Genomic DNA, 15,806 nt, shown 5'->3' on the forward strand with positions numbered 1-15,806 from the left:
TCCACCCACAAGCCAGAACCATCACCTGAGGAGGTTGGGGGTAGCCCGTGAGGATCTCTTGTTCTGCAGATTTGGTACACAGACTTCAATGTTTGAAACTCCCATCACAGCAGTGTTATTTATGGTAGTGGGAAACTGGGACCAATCTAAATATCCAGCAGTAGGGGAATGGCAAATGATCAGTGGTGTGTTCATGCAATGGGATTCCGTACACAAATAAATAAAACTACAGCTAAATATTAAATTGGGAGGAATCTCTCAAACAAAATGGTGAGTGGGAAAAGCAGATGCAGGATGATACTAATGCAAAATATGCAGCCTTAGAAATAGGCAGTTCCTCAAGATGTTTCATATAGTTATGATCTAGCAATTCCATTCTCAGTATAAACCCAAGAGGACAGAAAATATTTGTTTATATATATATATATATATATATATATATATATATATATATATATATAAATATATAAATATCCATAGTTTCATTTTCATAATAACCAAAAAGGAGGAGCATCCTAAGTGTCCATCAACAGATGAATGGATAAACAAATGTGATACATTCATAAAACAGAACAGGTGTGGCCATAACAAGAATGAAGTACAGCAACAACATGGATAAACTGTGAAAGAACCATGCTAAATGGAAGAAATCAGACACACAAAAAACATGTGTTATATGATTCTCTTTCTAAGAAGTGTCCAGAATAGGCCAATCTGTAGAGGTATAAATAAGATTGGTGGTTGTTCAGGGCTGGGAGAGGAGAGAGTGACTGATTAAAGGGTACAGGGTTTCCTTCGGAGGTGATGAAAATGTTCTGGAACCGGATAGTGGATGATGTTGTGAATGTACTAAATGACACTGAATTTTATACTCTAAACTGGCTAAATTTTTATTATATGTGTTTTATTACCATAATAAAAAATCATACAAAACAACATGTTTATGTATAGTGTGTATAAAAACTTGCACAGAATAGTATATATCAAAATCATGACAGTGATTATCTTGGGGAGGAGAAAGGGGAATAGAAGTATTGAAGGAGTTTTAATTATATATGGGTAACATTGTTTTAAAATGACCAAAGCGTATATGTTAGAAAAAAATATCAACATTTATTAAATCTGAGTTAGTGTGTGAATATTTATTGTATGACCCTCTGCATTTTTCTGTGTGTTTGAAATGTAATTAAAAGAAAAGAAAGCCCAGCAGCTTTGAAAACTGACTCTGGGCAGAAAAATGTCAGTGTATCATCTATCCCATTGCACTCTAGGAGCAGGTGACTTAGAGAACAGGGAACATTAGATTTCATTGTATTTTTGCTTGGCTGCATCCTATTATTTTAGATTCTATTGAAATTAATGATGCAGGGACCTTATTTTTTTTCCACCCAGACCTGGAACTTTGACTCTGATCAATGAATTCCATCTTCCAGAAGCACAGTGATGGGCTGGGGGTTTTACCTCAAATAATTGCTTTTTTCCCTTTTGTTTGGCAGAAGACAGAATTTTCCTTTCAGGTTGAAACTATTCACAGATAAGACAGTAAACTTGTTTTCTCAGTTTGTGAGTTTTTAAATGAGTTATTCCATCATTATTATAAGCAATTCTTCAATCTACAGAACCTCTCAGAGATGATGAAGTGGGAGAGAGAAGCAGCTTGGGTGCTAATTTTAGATGTTACTGATTATGTCTCGGGACAAACAAATTCAGAGAGCTTCTCTGGGGATGAGGCAGAAGATGGTTGGGGGGCTGTTTTGCCTCAAAATATTTAATATCTCTCTGGGTCCTCTTCTTTTTCTCTGTAACATAAAGTGATTGTCCTTGCCATTTCAGGAGCACCTATGCAATAAGGTTAACAATAATATAAATAACATTCAGCTAAAATCATGTATCCAACAACAAGCACCATGCCACTGGGGCTGCCATTGTTCAAGCCTTGCGTGGAGGTCCCTTCGTGGTCATTTGTCCAACAAACTCATTTTGCAGATGAGGACACTAAAGCCCAGTTTGGCCACAAGCTTTGCCCAATACCCCAAAGTCTGTATTTCTGTTTAAAGATCTAATTTCAATGTGGCCTTCTCACAAATCTATTTTACTTGCCAGTCTTGACTTCAGATGTCTATTGCATATTTCTAAAAAACAAGCTTTTCTTTCCAAGGACAGATTGACCAATAAAAAAGAGTTTTCTTAAGGACAGTTGTGCTGTCAAACCCCCCACCCCCCACTGACATGTTGGAGTCAGAAAACCTGGTTTAAATCTCTGCTTTGCCTGAGAATCTGTGATTTTGGGCCAGTTGGTTTCCTACCCTACAAATTGGGCCAAGGGTCCCCAAATCCAAGGGTTGCTGCAACACAGCAGATGCTCCCTTTGTCTGAGAAACTTGAAATTAAAGAAAGAGTTCCAGTTGGTAGGGATTGGGTATAAAAGCATGACTTCAGATGGCAACATAGATTCTGTCTTTACCCACTGATACATTAGCAATGAAAGCTGGCTTCTCTGGGGCTCTTACAATGTGCTGTACATTGTGCTTGTCAGTTTGTGGGTTTTCTTCTTTGATTCTCATACTGATGGGAAAATAAAGCACAGGTAGGCTAAGCAACTTGCTAAAGGTCACACTGCCCTTGAGGAGGAGTCAGAATTCACAACTGGGCCTGCCGGCTCCAGTGTTTCTGCATGTAACCACAGAGCTGCCGTTCCTCTCTGCTTGCCTTTGCAGATCAGTTAGATGTCTTCAGCAGGTAAACCCCAGAACCTTCTTATCTCAATTATAAGACTGGAATATCTTCACGGGTTATGAAGAAACAATGGGGAAAGATGCAACAGTAGTACCCAGATGATGTTAGCCAAGCCCCAAAGTTTTCCTCCTTGATGGGGACGATATTGCTGTTTAATTTCTGGCTGTTAGCAGGGTGATTTTAACAAAAGAGCATGTGCCAGCACCATCCGGTTTTTTAAAAAATTAATTATTTTTAATTTATTTTATTGGGGTGACATTGGATATTAAAATTATATAATTTTCAGGTATACAATTCTGTAATACGTCATTTGTATATTACATTGTATCTTCATCATCCCAAATCAAATCTATACTTTTTTTTTAAAGATTTTATTATTTTTAGAAGGGAAGGGAAGGGAAGCAGAAAGAGAGAAACATCAATGTGTTGTTGCCTCTCATGCACCCACTACTGGGAACTGGCCTGCACCCAGGCATGTGCCCTAGACTGGGAATTGAACCAATGACCCTTTGGTTCACAGGTGGGCACTTAATCCACTGAGCCACACCAGCCAGAACTCATTCATTTACTTCTGTAAAGACAGATAATATAAACCAATGGAATTGACTGATCTTTGAAGTATAAAAACATAATGGGGAAATGATAATCTTTTCAACAGTTTTGAGAAAACTGGATATTTTTCTGCAAAAGGATAAAATTGGACCTGTATTTTACCCATGCACAAAAATCAATTCTAAATCAATGAAAGACTTAACTGTAAGACTGGAACTATAAAACTCCTAAAAGAAAACATAGTGGAAGATTTTCTTGACTTTGGTTTTGGATTTCTTGGATATGACATTAAAAGCACAGGCAACAAAAGCAAAAATAGACAAGCAGGACTGCATGAAACTAAAAAGCTGCACAGCAAAGGAAACAACAGATTGAAAAGGCAACCTATAGAAGGAAGAAAATATTTGCAAACTTTGTATCTGGTAAGGGATTAGTAACTAGAATGTATAAAGAACTCATACAACTCAACAGTAAAAAACAAAGGACTTGAATAGACGTTTTCCAAAGAAGACATACAAATAACCAAAGTGGATGTGAAATGGTGTTCAATATCACTAACCATCAGGGAACTGCAAGTCAACCATAATGAGATATCACCTCACCCATCTTAGAATGGCTGTTACCCAAAATAGGTGTTGGCAAGGATGTGGAAAAATGGAACCCCTGTACACTGCTGGTGGGAATGTTAAATGTTATAGCTGGTATGGAAAAGATTACAGAAGTTCTTCAAAAATTTAAGCTAGAACTGTAGTATATATCCTTCAATCTCACTTTTGATATATATATATCCAAAGTAATTGAAATCAGGATTTGAAAGAGCTGCATGCACTTCTGTGTTCATTGCCATGTTATTCACAATAGCCCAGTCAAGGGGAACAATCTAAATGCCTATCAACAGATGAATGGATAAAGAAAATGTGGTATGTATGTACAGTGGAATATTACCCAGACTTAAAAAAGTAGGAAATCCTGCTCTATGTGATGACATGGATGAAGGGCATTATGCTAATTGAAATAAGCTAGTCACAGAAGGAAAAATGCTGCATGATTCTATTTATATGAAGTATCTAAAATAGTCAAACTCATTGCAAGAGATTAGAGTGGTGGTTTCTAGAGGCTGCGGTAGGGATTAATTGGGGAGGTGTTCTTCAACAGGTACACAATTTTAATTTTGCAAGGTAAATGAGTTCTAGAATCTGCTGTACAACATTGTGCCTGTAGTAACTATACTGTATTGTACACTTAAATTTTTATTAAGAGGGTAGATCTCAAGTTAGGTGTTCTTACCAAAATAATAGAAATAAAAGAGCTTGTGGAATTTCACTTTCTTAAGATAAAGAGAGACTGAAGAGGGAGATGAACCATGTATGTTGAAAGGATGTTTTGAAAAAGTGACCCAGGATGAATGCTCTTGCCTTCCAAATTCCAGGTCAGAGCAACTTTCTCTGTGTCACCTACTTCCACCTGCTCTGTCTGCACCAGAAAAAGTATCAGATTGGTGATTCGTGCTCCAGGACTTCTGATGTTGCCCCCTATGAACAGAATTCCCTGAGGGTGCCACTGAACCACTGAGAACAGATTTGGGCTCTGGTGAGAACATTTTTTGGTATCCTCAGCAAGGTCCTCATTAATGACCTTTGCACAGGGTTTGCAATGCATGTTGCATATTCATGACCTGGCCCCCTTCTCTCTGCTGAATAGGATCCTGGTACTCTGTCCCTGTTTTCCCACCTTAGGTGGGCCCTGGGTCAGGAGGACAGTAAAGAAGGAAGAAATTTTGATGGCCCTACTATCTCTTGTCCACCTTCTTGGGCAAGAGAGGCTGGGTTAGTCTTTATTGTAGTCTTGCCCATAAAAGTCTTGGTTGTAGTCTTGTTGATAGTTCAGGTCCTCATCCCTTATCTGCAGTTCTGAAATCTATGATGCTCTATAAGCCAGTTCCTCAGCTGGGAAAGTTCTGTTTCCTAATGTCACCCAAACTAATATGAGGGTTTTTATAAGCTTTCTTTATTCCAGTTAGGATGCCTATACATCTGTTTTGTAGCAGATATTAGTATGGTTGAGTAGGGATGCTGCCCTGGACTCTGCTGGGAATGATACACAATGAAATAGAATCAAGCTATAGCTTTTCTAATATTGGAAATATTTTGACTTGCAAAATGTATCAGCCCTGAGGGTTTTGGATAAGGGAGTGTGTACCTGTATAATATACCACATGTTATGTTTGGCTGTTTGCTAGTTGCTGTGTATTTATGATGTTTTTAACTCTATAGTATCAGACAGTGTCACTCAAAACCAAACCCCTCCTCCCTTCAGGATTATTTCTTCAGGAACACACCCCAGAGTGGAATTATTTTATCAGGAGACAGAAGACATTTTATAGTTCTTTGGTGCCAGGTACCTGGTGCCAGGTTGGGTTCCCTAAAGTGTTAGGTTTGTGACTTTTACCCATACATGGTCACCCTCTTCACACTCTGGGGTGGGGTGGGGGGACTTGCATGAAGATCCTATCTTACTCAGATGAGGCTGTGAGGATGAGCAAACAGAAGGACTTATACAAATAACCAGTTACCTTGGCCTCTTGGATTTCCTGGGAGCAATATGGTCTCCTCAGTTCTGTTGGTGGGGTGAGGTCTAAGCTATTGGATGGCTTTCTAGGGGGCAGAAGGTGAGAGTGTAGGGGTGGAGATCTCTACTGCTCTATAGTACTTCAAGCATGGAAGAGGCCTTTGACAGTGTGGTTCTCAGAAGGAGAGGGAGAAATGTTCATCCATCCATCCATCCATCCATCTAGTCATCCATTCATCCATTCATCCATCATCCATCCTTCATGGGATGCTTGTTGAGGATCTAGCCCTTGTCTAGGAACTGGGAATAAAGCAGTGAGCCAGACAGACAAAGTTCCTCTTCTCATGGAGCTCACAGTATAGTGAGGGTGGGGAGTGGGAAATAGGCAATAAATAACTCAGTAAACAAGATGATGTCAGATAGGGTGAAGTATCATAATAAACAACAACAACTAGGCAACAGGATTGGCAGAGGCTACTAGTTTGGATAGGGCAGTTAAGGAAGATGATGTTTAATTTGAGGCCTGGACAAGGAGGAGGCCATCGTGCAAATTTCAACTGCAGGAATAAAGGCCCTGAGATGGTAAGAGCTGGTGTTTTGCAGGAAGACGTGGGGCCTGCTAGTTATTCTCAAAAAACAAAGCAGAGCAAATGTGTGGAACTAACTCTATGAGGATGTCAAAAAAGCATGAGTGAAGAAAGGAAAGGAATAAATAGATAAACTTGCCAAGAGGGTTCTCACATTTCTCTAGGACACTGGACCAAATGCTCTTCCTCTCTGGTGCACAGGTCTTCTCTGTGCAGGGTGGGTGAGTTGCCTGGACGGTCTCTAAAAGGTTCGGTCCTGACGCTCTCATTTTTTCCAGCCTGTCGACACTCTCTTTGATGTGTGCCTCACCCGTACTCATGCTTGGCCTATTCCTGAAGTTGTCTGAAGTGGTAGCCACTAGCCACAGGTGACAATTAAGGTTAATATTGATTAAAATTTATTAAAACAAAAAATACAGTTTCTCAGTTATACTAGCCACATTGCAAGTGCTGAATAGCTACAACAGCTGCCCTTCTGGAGAGTGCAGATAGAGCATATTTCCATTACTAGGCAAAGCTCTCTTGGACAGCACTGTCTGTATTTCATTGATCTTCAGAAAACCCACGGTGATTGTTATGGTTTGAACTATGCCTTGCCTGAATCATATGTCAAAGTCTCACCTCTCCCTACCTCAGAATGTGATTGTACATGGAGACAGGGTTTTTAAAGGGGTGATTAAGGTTAAATGAGGTCACTGAAGCAGGACCTATTCCAGTATGACTGGTTTCCTTTTAAGAAAAGGAGATTAGGACACAGACACATGAAGGGGAGATCATGTGAGGATACATGGCAAGGTCACCTGGTGGAGATGGCCACCTGCAAGCCAAGAGGCCTTCAGAAGAAACAACTCTGGCAACATCTCAGATTTGGACTATTAGTCTCCAGAATTGTGAGAAAATAAATTTCTGTTTTTTAAGCCACCCTGTCTGTGGTATTTTTGTTTGTTTGTTTTTGATGGCAGCCCAAGCAAACTAACTCAGTGATTTTGTTTCATCTGCTTATAACACAGAAGAGTACATTGAACTATTTGGGACTTCAATTCTGTGTAGTTTTGGCGTATGGAAATTAATTAGTCATGGCATGGATTTTAACTCAAGCCTTCTGAGTACTGATACCTCCTGCCTGATGTGCAGCGTCATTACCATGTCCACCCTCTATCACTTGACCTTTAAGGCACAGATACAGAGTTGCTTATGGATTGCCTTCTTCCTGGGATTAAGTTTGTAGCTTTAATCTTAGGTTTTTAGTACACATATTTTTACAGTGGTAGCTGGGTTGTACATTCTACTCACAGAGTACACAGAAGAAAAAATCTCTAGGATATTAACAGAGCAGGATCAGGAGCAAGGAAATCAGATTTCTCATCCAACATTGAATAGCAATGGATTTTCAAAGTGTTGTTATATAATATTATAGGTAATGCTATCTATATGCACATGTGTATCTGTAAGTACAGCTGGAGGTACCATAATGTTATTAAGAATCATATTCAAATAGGTGAGCCTACCACCCGGCAGGGAAGTTAACCAATGCTGTTGAATTGACCCATGCGCTGCTCTCTGATCCTGTCCCTCTGTCTCTCCCAGCAGCTGCCACTACTCTGAAATTCAAAAAAGTAATTTGTTTTTTGAAAATATTGCTTCACTACTTCTCTATGTACCCCTAAACTTGATCTAATTTTGGGTTGCTTGTCTTTGAATTTTATAAAAGTGGTATCACACTTACATGTAGTGTTCCGTGAGTTGGTTCTTCTCAATGTTATGCTTCTAGCATTCATCCATGTCATTTATAGCTATAATTTCATTTTTCTGCTATATAGTATTCCATTGTATAAATTCTCCATAATTTGTTTATTTTCTGTTGGCGGACCCTTGAATTCTTTACTGTTTTATTTTATGTTACAAACAATAGTTTTTGAACATTCATGTATAAGTCTCCTATTGCCTTTTATAAGAGTTTCTTTTGAGTATGTTATGTACCAGTGAAGCTTTTATACTTAAAAAAATAAAGAATATGTATAAATGTAAAACATACTTAAAATAATTTTACTCTATTTGATTAAAATTAAACAAATGGATTTTTTCTGTTCAAAACAATCTAGAAATCTTAACTATTGCACCCCAAGGCTTAGAACACCTGAGAAGGCTGATATTTTATTACCCCATGTATATCAGACTATAAGACACACTTTCCCCCCAAATTTGGGGGGAAAAGGGGGTGCGTGTTATAGTCAGAATGTAGCTTTACATTTACATTGGTGAAATATTATTTATTTATGTCATTAAATATTTTACCACATTTTTTGCTTCAAAATTTTTTTCCTCTAAAAGCTAGGTGCATCTTATGGTCTGAAAAATATGGTATATTATTGGCATTTCCTATAATGATCTTATTTCTTAACACAACTAAACATAGTTCAGAATCTAACTCAGTAGCTTAGATCATTGAAGTATCTATAAAAATTCTGGAGATGCTCTAATCTTCCTTTTATTTTTGTGTATGTTCTGGTTTCCTGACTGGATAATAAGTAACATGAATATATATAATGTATAATGAAGATATATGTTCTCTGTTTATGGGGAAGGAAACTGAGACTCAGCAAAACTAAGCAATTTGCCCCAAATCACACAACTGGGAATCTGTCCAAAGCCCATGCACATCTCATTAAATGATGCTGAAGGTCACAGTCATTTGTTCCTCCCTCCCCTGATGTCCACTGTTACCTTTTGCTCCTGAGTTTGGTATAAAAGGAAAGTAAGTCTCTGCTTTGGCAGATTATTGTCCACTAATTGCTACTGTTTCTTGAATGCTGACTGTAAGCCTGCCTGACTCTGCTAGATGCTCCTAGACGGGTCTGAATAAATTCTTACAACAACAGTACAATGCTGGTATTTTTCACATTTGCCAAGATGGGGAGAATGAGTCCCAGAGCGAATAAAGATCCATGGTCAAACAGGTAGCAGATACGGCAGAGTTGGGTCTCAAATTCAGGTCTTCTTCCAAGGCCTTTATTCTTTTTTAAAAAATATCTTGCTGTCTTCAGACGGAGGAAATATCAAATCTGCTCCCAACTTGGTGTCACTTTCTATCTGACTGATGTTGCATATACACACCTATGTTGCTAGAAGGAAGCAAAGTGACTACAAAAATGCTTAAAATGAGCATGGAAATTCGATTTAGAGGGGCCTTTGGGAGGACACAGGTTTCAAATCAAAACAGACCCTTTTGTGATTTTGACCTTCAATCCCTGATTGATAACCCCCGCCCTTACTGGGATTTAGTTAGGGATGCTAAAGAAGTTGGTCTGCATCCACACAGGTCATCTTCAGAGTGGAGCACATTTAAGGGTATGGACTCTGAAATTGGATGGACTTGCCTTCTCATGTGATTTTTTTCTATTTACAAGCTGTTTGATCTTGGGTGGATTACTTAACTTCTCTGATCTGGCGTTTTCCTCTGTAAAATGATAATTGTACTTTCTTCATAGAATTCTGGTCAGGATTGAGTTAACTCATGCAAACCTCTTAGAATATTGCTACTGCAGATACTCAATCTCAAATATTATTATTGTAGAGTAGTTATAATAAAAAATAGAGAACATATTCAGGGTAAGCTTTAAGGTTTTGTCAGAAAATGAGAGGAAAACAGGTTATTTCATGATGGGTGATTAAAGTTCTGCACATTTGCAATGTTTGTGATCCTGAGATGAGATCCCCTAGATCGTCTCAGGAGCACTGCAAGGCCAGCAGGACCTGCTAGATGGCCCCCTGCTACCTATGAACTGGGGTGGGGGGATGAAAATGACTCCCTTAGGGTCCCACCTGCTCTGAGGACAGAACATAGTAAAGTCCTCCCTGTGCCTTTTCAGGTTTCAAAGGAATTTAAAGTCTAAAAGATTTCTAAGAATTTCCTTAAACAGGACATTTCCTGTCCATGGCAAAGATACAACACGACCCACTTCTTTTGGCTTTTATTAAGATGGCTAATTGGGCACCATTAGCATATGGGGTTTTATGCAAGTCATGCTAGGTTGGCAGCTGTGTTGGTGTGAAGGTGATTTGCTTTTAATCCTTTGGACTGTCCCATCTTTATAGACAACCACCTGTGGGAGAGATTGGTGCCTGAAATAAAGGGCTTCTCTAGTTCATGGAGAAATCAGGCATTCCATTGTTGCTTTAGAATTACCCAGTTGTGACTGAGAGTGTTTTCTTTCTAAGCTTCCAAGAAGTTGCCATAGTTATAGCTGTTGGTTTCTATTAGAATCAGCATATTAACGTGGTAGATTTTAAAAGAGAAGTAATGTAACTTTTCAACACTATAGCTGGGTGGGGAAATTACCTAGTCTTGAGCAGAGTTAGCTGAAGTGCTACTTGCTCAGCCATGCCAAGTGCTTAGGGACATGTGGACACTGACCACAAACAATGGAGGCTTCTGTGTTTCATGTCAGAGAGAATGACCTGGGATGTCGATGGGTATTAGGGACTGGAGTTTGGCCCAGGATCTGAAATTTGTTCTTGGTATGACCTCAGGCAAGTCACTCTCCTCTTGGCTTTTGTCATTGTCCCATCTATAAATGAGGATGTTAGAGTACGTGGTCTCAAAATCCTTTTCACTTCTGGAATTCCTGGATTCTGTGAGTAGCTTTGTAGGCCATTTGGAAACCACACCCTTTCCATTTAAATCCACCAGAGGGCGATATGACCCATGATTTGGTTCTGCCCCTGGCAGGAGAGACCTCATCATTTTGGTAGCTGCCCTGAAAGAGGAAAGGGGAAAGACATGACCCAGTCCCTGCCTTCCACTGGAGGTACATGAGAAAAGACACTTTTTAAGTTGTCCCTTAGGTCTAGAATAGACAAGGGGTCTTCAGGTCTATTGTTTTTGATCTCACATCAGAGTCCTGGGCCAGATCCTATCTTCCCATTTCACAGGCCAGGGAACTGAGGCCCAGGGTACTGAAAAGACTCATGTGGGGCTGTGTGGATTTCCAGTGGGGGCCTCAGGACCTTATCTCCTCATCCCCTCATTCCTCTGGCCATTTCCCACTGGACTTCAACAAGCTGCCTCTCTTTCTAAGGGGCTTCTGTTGAACTGAAAAGACAATTTACACATCAGTTGGTTAGGGCAAATTCGAATCCATATTAGATAGAGTCAAGGGTAGGAACTGAGCTGCCTGAGCTTACTAGAACTTCTTTCCAGTGAAACTCTTCCTTGGGGGTTTTGACTAAATGATAAAAAAAATGTGGTAGCTGACAGGAGATGTCATGGTTCGGATTCTAAGTTGCAGAACACTGAACCCACTCTGTTTTATTTAAGGAGAAAGGAATTTTTGAAAGTGTGTTAGGAAACTCTCAGAATCTCTGGGAGGGTCAGAGAATGAGACTCTAAAAATGTGTTCAGAAACTACGACCAATCCCACTGCAGGGGCTTTTCTAGGAAAAAACCCACTTTCACAGCTGCTCAAGGTGTTTGGGACTGGGTACCACCATTGAATTGCTATTGGTTGAGCCTCTTTTTTGTGCTGGGCATTTTTCTCATCTCAGTCGATCCTGCGGGGCAGGTATCATTATCCTTCATTTACTGATCCTTGCTCAGTTAAGCTGAGGCCTGTCTGACTTCAAAGTCTGGACTCCAGTGGAACACAATGATATGTTTGTTGGGCAGGAGGTGAGGGGCAGTTTCAGGAGATGAAGGGCTTTTCCTTGTGTTTTTTTCTGCTGTTACAACCCTTTTGATTTTTAGTAATGAGGGAAGGGAAGAACAAAAAGGATTAGACTTAGCTGTGTATAACAGAAAACACAGCATAACAGTGATTTAAACATATGAGTTCATTTTTCTCGATCTAAAGAAAACTGGGAGGTAGGCAGCTTGGGAATGGCACAGAGGAAGACAAAGTTATTGGAAACCCAGATTTTTTCCTGCTTTTTATCGCAGCCATTCTTAGTGCATGGTCAAAGGTGGCTGCTGGAGCTCCAGCCATTATGTTCACATCCCATGTGTAAGAGAGGAATGGCAAAAGTGAGCCAGAACTGAGGTATATGTTGCTGCAAAGGGGTTTGGAAGAGTAGATGTGCTGCTGGGCACATTGCCTACAGGCCTGGTATAAAGAATAAAAGGGCCCTGGCTGGCATAGCTCAGTGGATTGAGCACGGGCTGCGAACCAAAGTGTCGCAGGTTCAATTCCCAGTCAGGGCACATGCCTGGGTTGCAGGCCACAGCCCCCAGCAACCGCACATTGATGTTTCTCTCCCTCTCTCTCTCTCTCTCCCCCCCACCCCCGCCTTCCCTCTCTAGAAATAAATAAATAAAATCTTAAAAAAAAAGAATAAAAGGGTGTGGGTTAGGCCTGTCATCTTCAAACATTTCTGCTTGGATATCCTTAAAAGAATTTTGAAAAATTAGCAACCCCCTTGTACATTTTTATAGTATTCCTGAAAAAACATATATTTTAATATAGATGTATATGGATGTGAAGTACACGGTTTCTGGCCCATTATAAACATTGATACAAAAGATGTAAAACTATTATATCATCTTTTAAAATATATCCCATGATATGTAAATGCTGTTGTGATATAACAGCACCATCCTCTGTCTAAAAAATAAATAAATGAGCTCTTAAACAGTTGAGAATTTTTTTTTCATTCCTTTTATTCTTATTCTATTTCCTCTACAGACTTTTTCTAATACATATTTTTCTGTTTTTTAATTTATTATGTTATTATTTTCATCATATGAACAGGTTTAATGTAGCATGAATGCAAAAGATTAGAGCCATTAATAACATATTTAATATGTGCTCAACTTAAAAAAATAAATAAAAAGAAGATAGTGACCAGAATAATTGTACCATTATATAATCACATTAAATAGAAAAGCTTCCATCAACATTTTTAAAATGTAACAAATACAGTATGATACATTTAAAAAATATTCCTCTCAATTTTATAATCTATTTTTTCTTAAAAATGTTTCTTAGAAGAGAGGCTTCAGACACCCATGAAAAGATGAGAATGTAGGTTAGAAATATATAGTACAGGTGGGGCAAAAGTAGGTTTATAGTTGTGAGTATGCAAAATACAGTTTATTTTTGTATTGCTATTTATTAATTACTGTATTATTTTCCATATTAATAAGTGTAAACCTACTCTTGCCCCCTCCTGTTTGCCAGGTTTTGCTAATTCACTATTAAAAAGTACCTTTTATTTGCTTAGATTTTTTAAACAAATGAGTACCAGTAATTATTATATTTCACATATAAGAAAGGTGGTACTTTTCCTACATTAGAATTATATAAACCTTTAGATGTACAGTACTTTTAAATTGTCTTACTTTGAGCCTTGTCATATTTTACAGGTTAATTTTCATTTCTACTTTAAAAGAGTGACCAAGTTATTTGCAAATACACTATTAGGGTAAACAGATGGTACTACATTGAATTATAATATATCTAACTTATCCAATTTCAAGTAATGTACAGGAAATGATACACCCTTAATTTGTATTTATATATGTTTCTTTGAAACAAAATACTAATTTTATGAATGTGATAAGAAACTGCCTTCTTCGTATGCTTTTTAAAAAATGAGCGGTACAGAGAGCAAAACACGTAAGTCCTATGCTCTGCCTACCAGGAAATGAGGCCAAACTTTTGAGAAATAGAATGCAAAAAAGATTCTAGTTAAACATAAATTGCTTTGGCTAAAAATCATGCTCTTTATAATATTCGTTCGTAATCTAAACTCACAGCACGTCCCACCAGCCCAAAGTAATCTTCTACATGTTATTGTATCTGTTGTATCACAGTGCTTTCTAATCCAGTGTTTGCGGAGGCCACTGGGTTGCAGCAAACTATTCCAACTCCAGGAAGGGTACATAGCCTCGTTGCATTAGCTCCTTTGACAAATGTCTTTCTTAAAAGATTTTTACTTTAGAAACCTCCGACGTGCAGTTTCTTCAGATACTACACATCCAAACTTTTTATAGAAACCAACTATTTGTGATAGACATTTAAGGGTAATCTTACAACAGTTGAGTTTCTTGTTTAGCAAAGTAAGGGTTAATAATAACCTTAGCACAGGAATGGATGAAATTATGTTCTATTATCAGAGTTGCCGTAGCAACAATCTGTCCTAAAGTCACATCTTTCACAACGGTAACATAATAATCCCCAGATTTCTTCATGTGCTCACAAGGTTTCATAAACGGTTCCGATTGACAATGCCAGTCTCTGTCAGTTGACCTAGTACCTTTAAAAGGCCTCTATTTAAATCAGCAGTACAAAGAGGCCTCGAAACCAAACCTTTTCCAAGTTGTGTTGGGGAAATGGCTGGAGAAAATGTAGCTGTATTTTGGCTCCAGTGTCCTTTCTGGAGTGGACTTGGGTCAAACGTAGGCGCTTCATCAGGTTTCATCTTTGCTGTAAGGTCTGTAGAGGCTCTGCGGTGGGCATTCCTCTCCGGACTGCGGACTCCTCACTTACCGAGTGTACAGTGCTGGGTCTTGACCTTTTTAAATCCGGCACTTCATTTATCATGCCTCTCAGCCACAACAATATGTATAGAAATGGAAATTGTAATTTCATGTGGCTATAAACCCAGGAAATTTTTGGATTATCATTACAATTATTGCTACTGTATAATTGATAAAAATTATCTATGAAACATAAAATGGATCTCTTAATGAGAGGAATGAAGCTTTAAAAAGCAATTTACATGCCAGTGGATTAGTTATTAGTGCTGGGAAGCATAGGCATAACCACCAATTACATTTCTAACTATACTTTTATAGATTCAAGTGTTGACAAACCTTGTTCCATAAATAAATACGTGGAAATGGAAAGAATTATTTTAGAGCAATGTCACTCAACTCCCTGAACTCTTTTGAGGTGCAATGTGAAAATCACACTGTGGGCTACATCAAATACTATTTTTAATCAGTTGTCAGTTGACAACTTACTTCCTTAGTTTTGTTGAAAACAAGGATCGGAAACCACCTGACTTGCAAAGGAATTTGTTCACTTTTCCTTAACTTCACTGATTATCTCAACATCAATACCAACGTTTGAATCATCCCTTTTGACAAGCTGCATAATAATAATAGCAATGTTCAGGCTGGATGAAAAATCTGTCTTTTCTTATTAGAGTGGGAAAAAAGTGACTTTGAAAGGGAAAGTGGGAATCCAGGAGGTGAGCCCAAAGCTTGGTCTTGACCAAAGGTGAATTCTCAGGCAGGCAGGTCAGCTTACAAAAAGTATCAAAATGGATGGAGATGATCTAGTCATTGATTTTCTTAAGACTCTCTGCCCAAGCACTCCCTGGGATAACCCTTAGTGAGGCAACTAGCAGTTTCTGCCATGTCTG

At 38.7% G+C, this 15,806-nt stretch overlaps 1 pseudogene; it reads right to left on the minus strand.

The window, feature by feature from the left end:
• Positions 1 to 14,369: 14,369 nt before the first annotated feature.
• Positions 14,370 to 14,858, minus strand: LOC123820261 (annotated as a pseudogene).
• Positions 14,859 to 15,806: the final 948 nt, after the last annotated feature.

The sequence above is a fragment of the Phyllostomus hastatus genome, unplaced genomic scaffold (assembly GCF_019186645.2).
Source record: "Phyllostomus hastatus isolate PE091 unplaced genomic scaffold, TTU_PhHast_1.1 phas_contig_34, whole genome shotgun sequence".
Taxonomy (NCBI): Eukaryota; Metazoa; Chordata; class Mammalia; order Chiroptera; family Phyllostomidae; genus Phyllostomus; species Phyllostomus hastatus.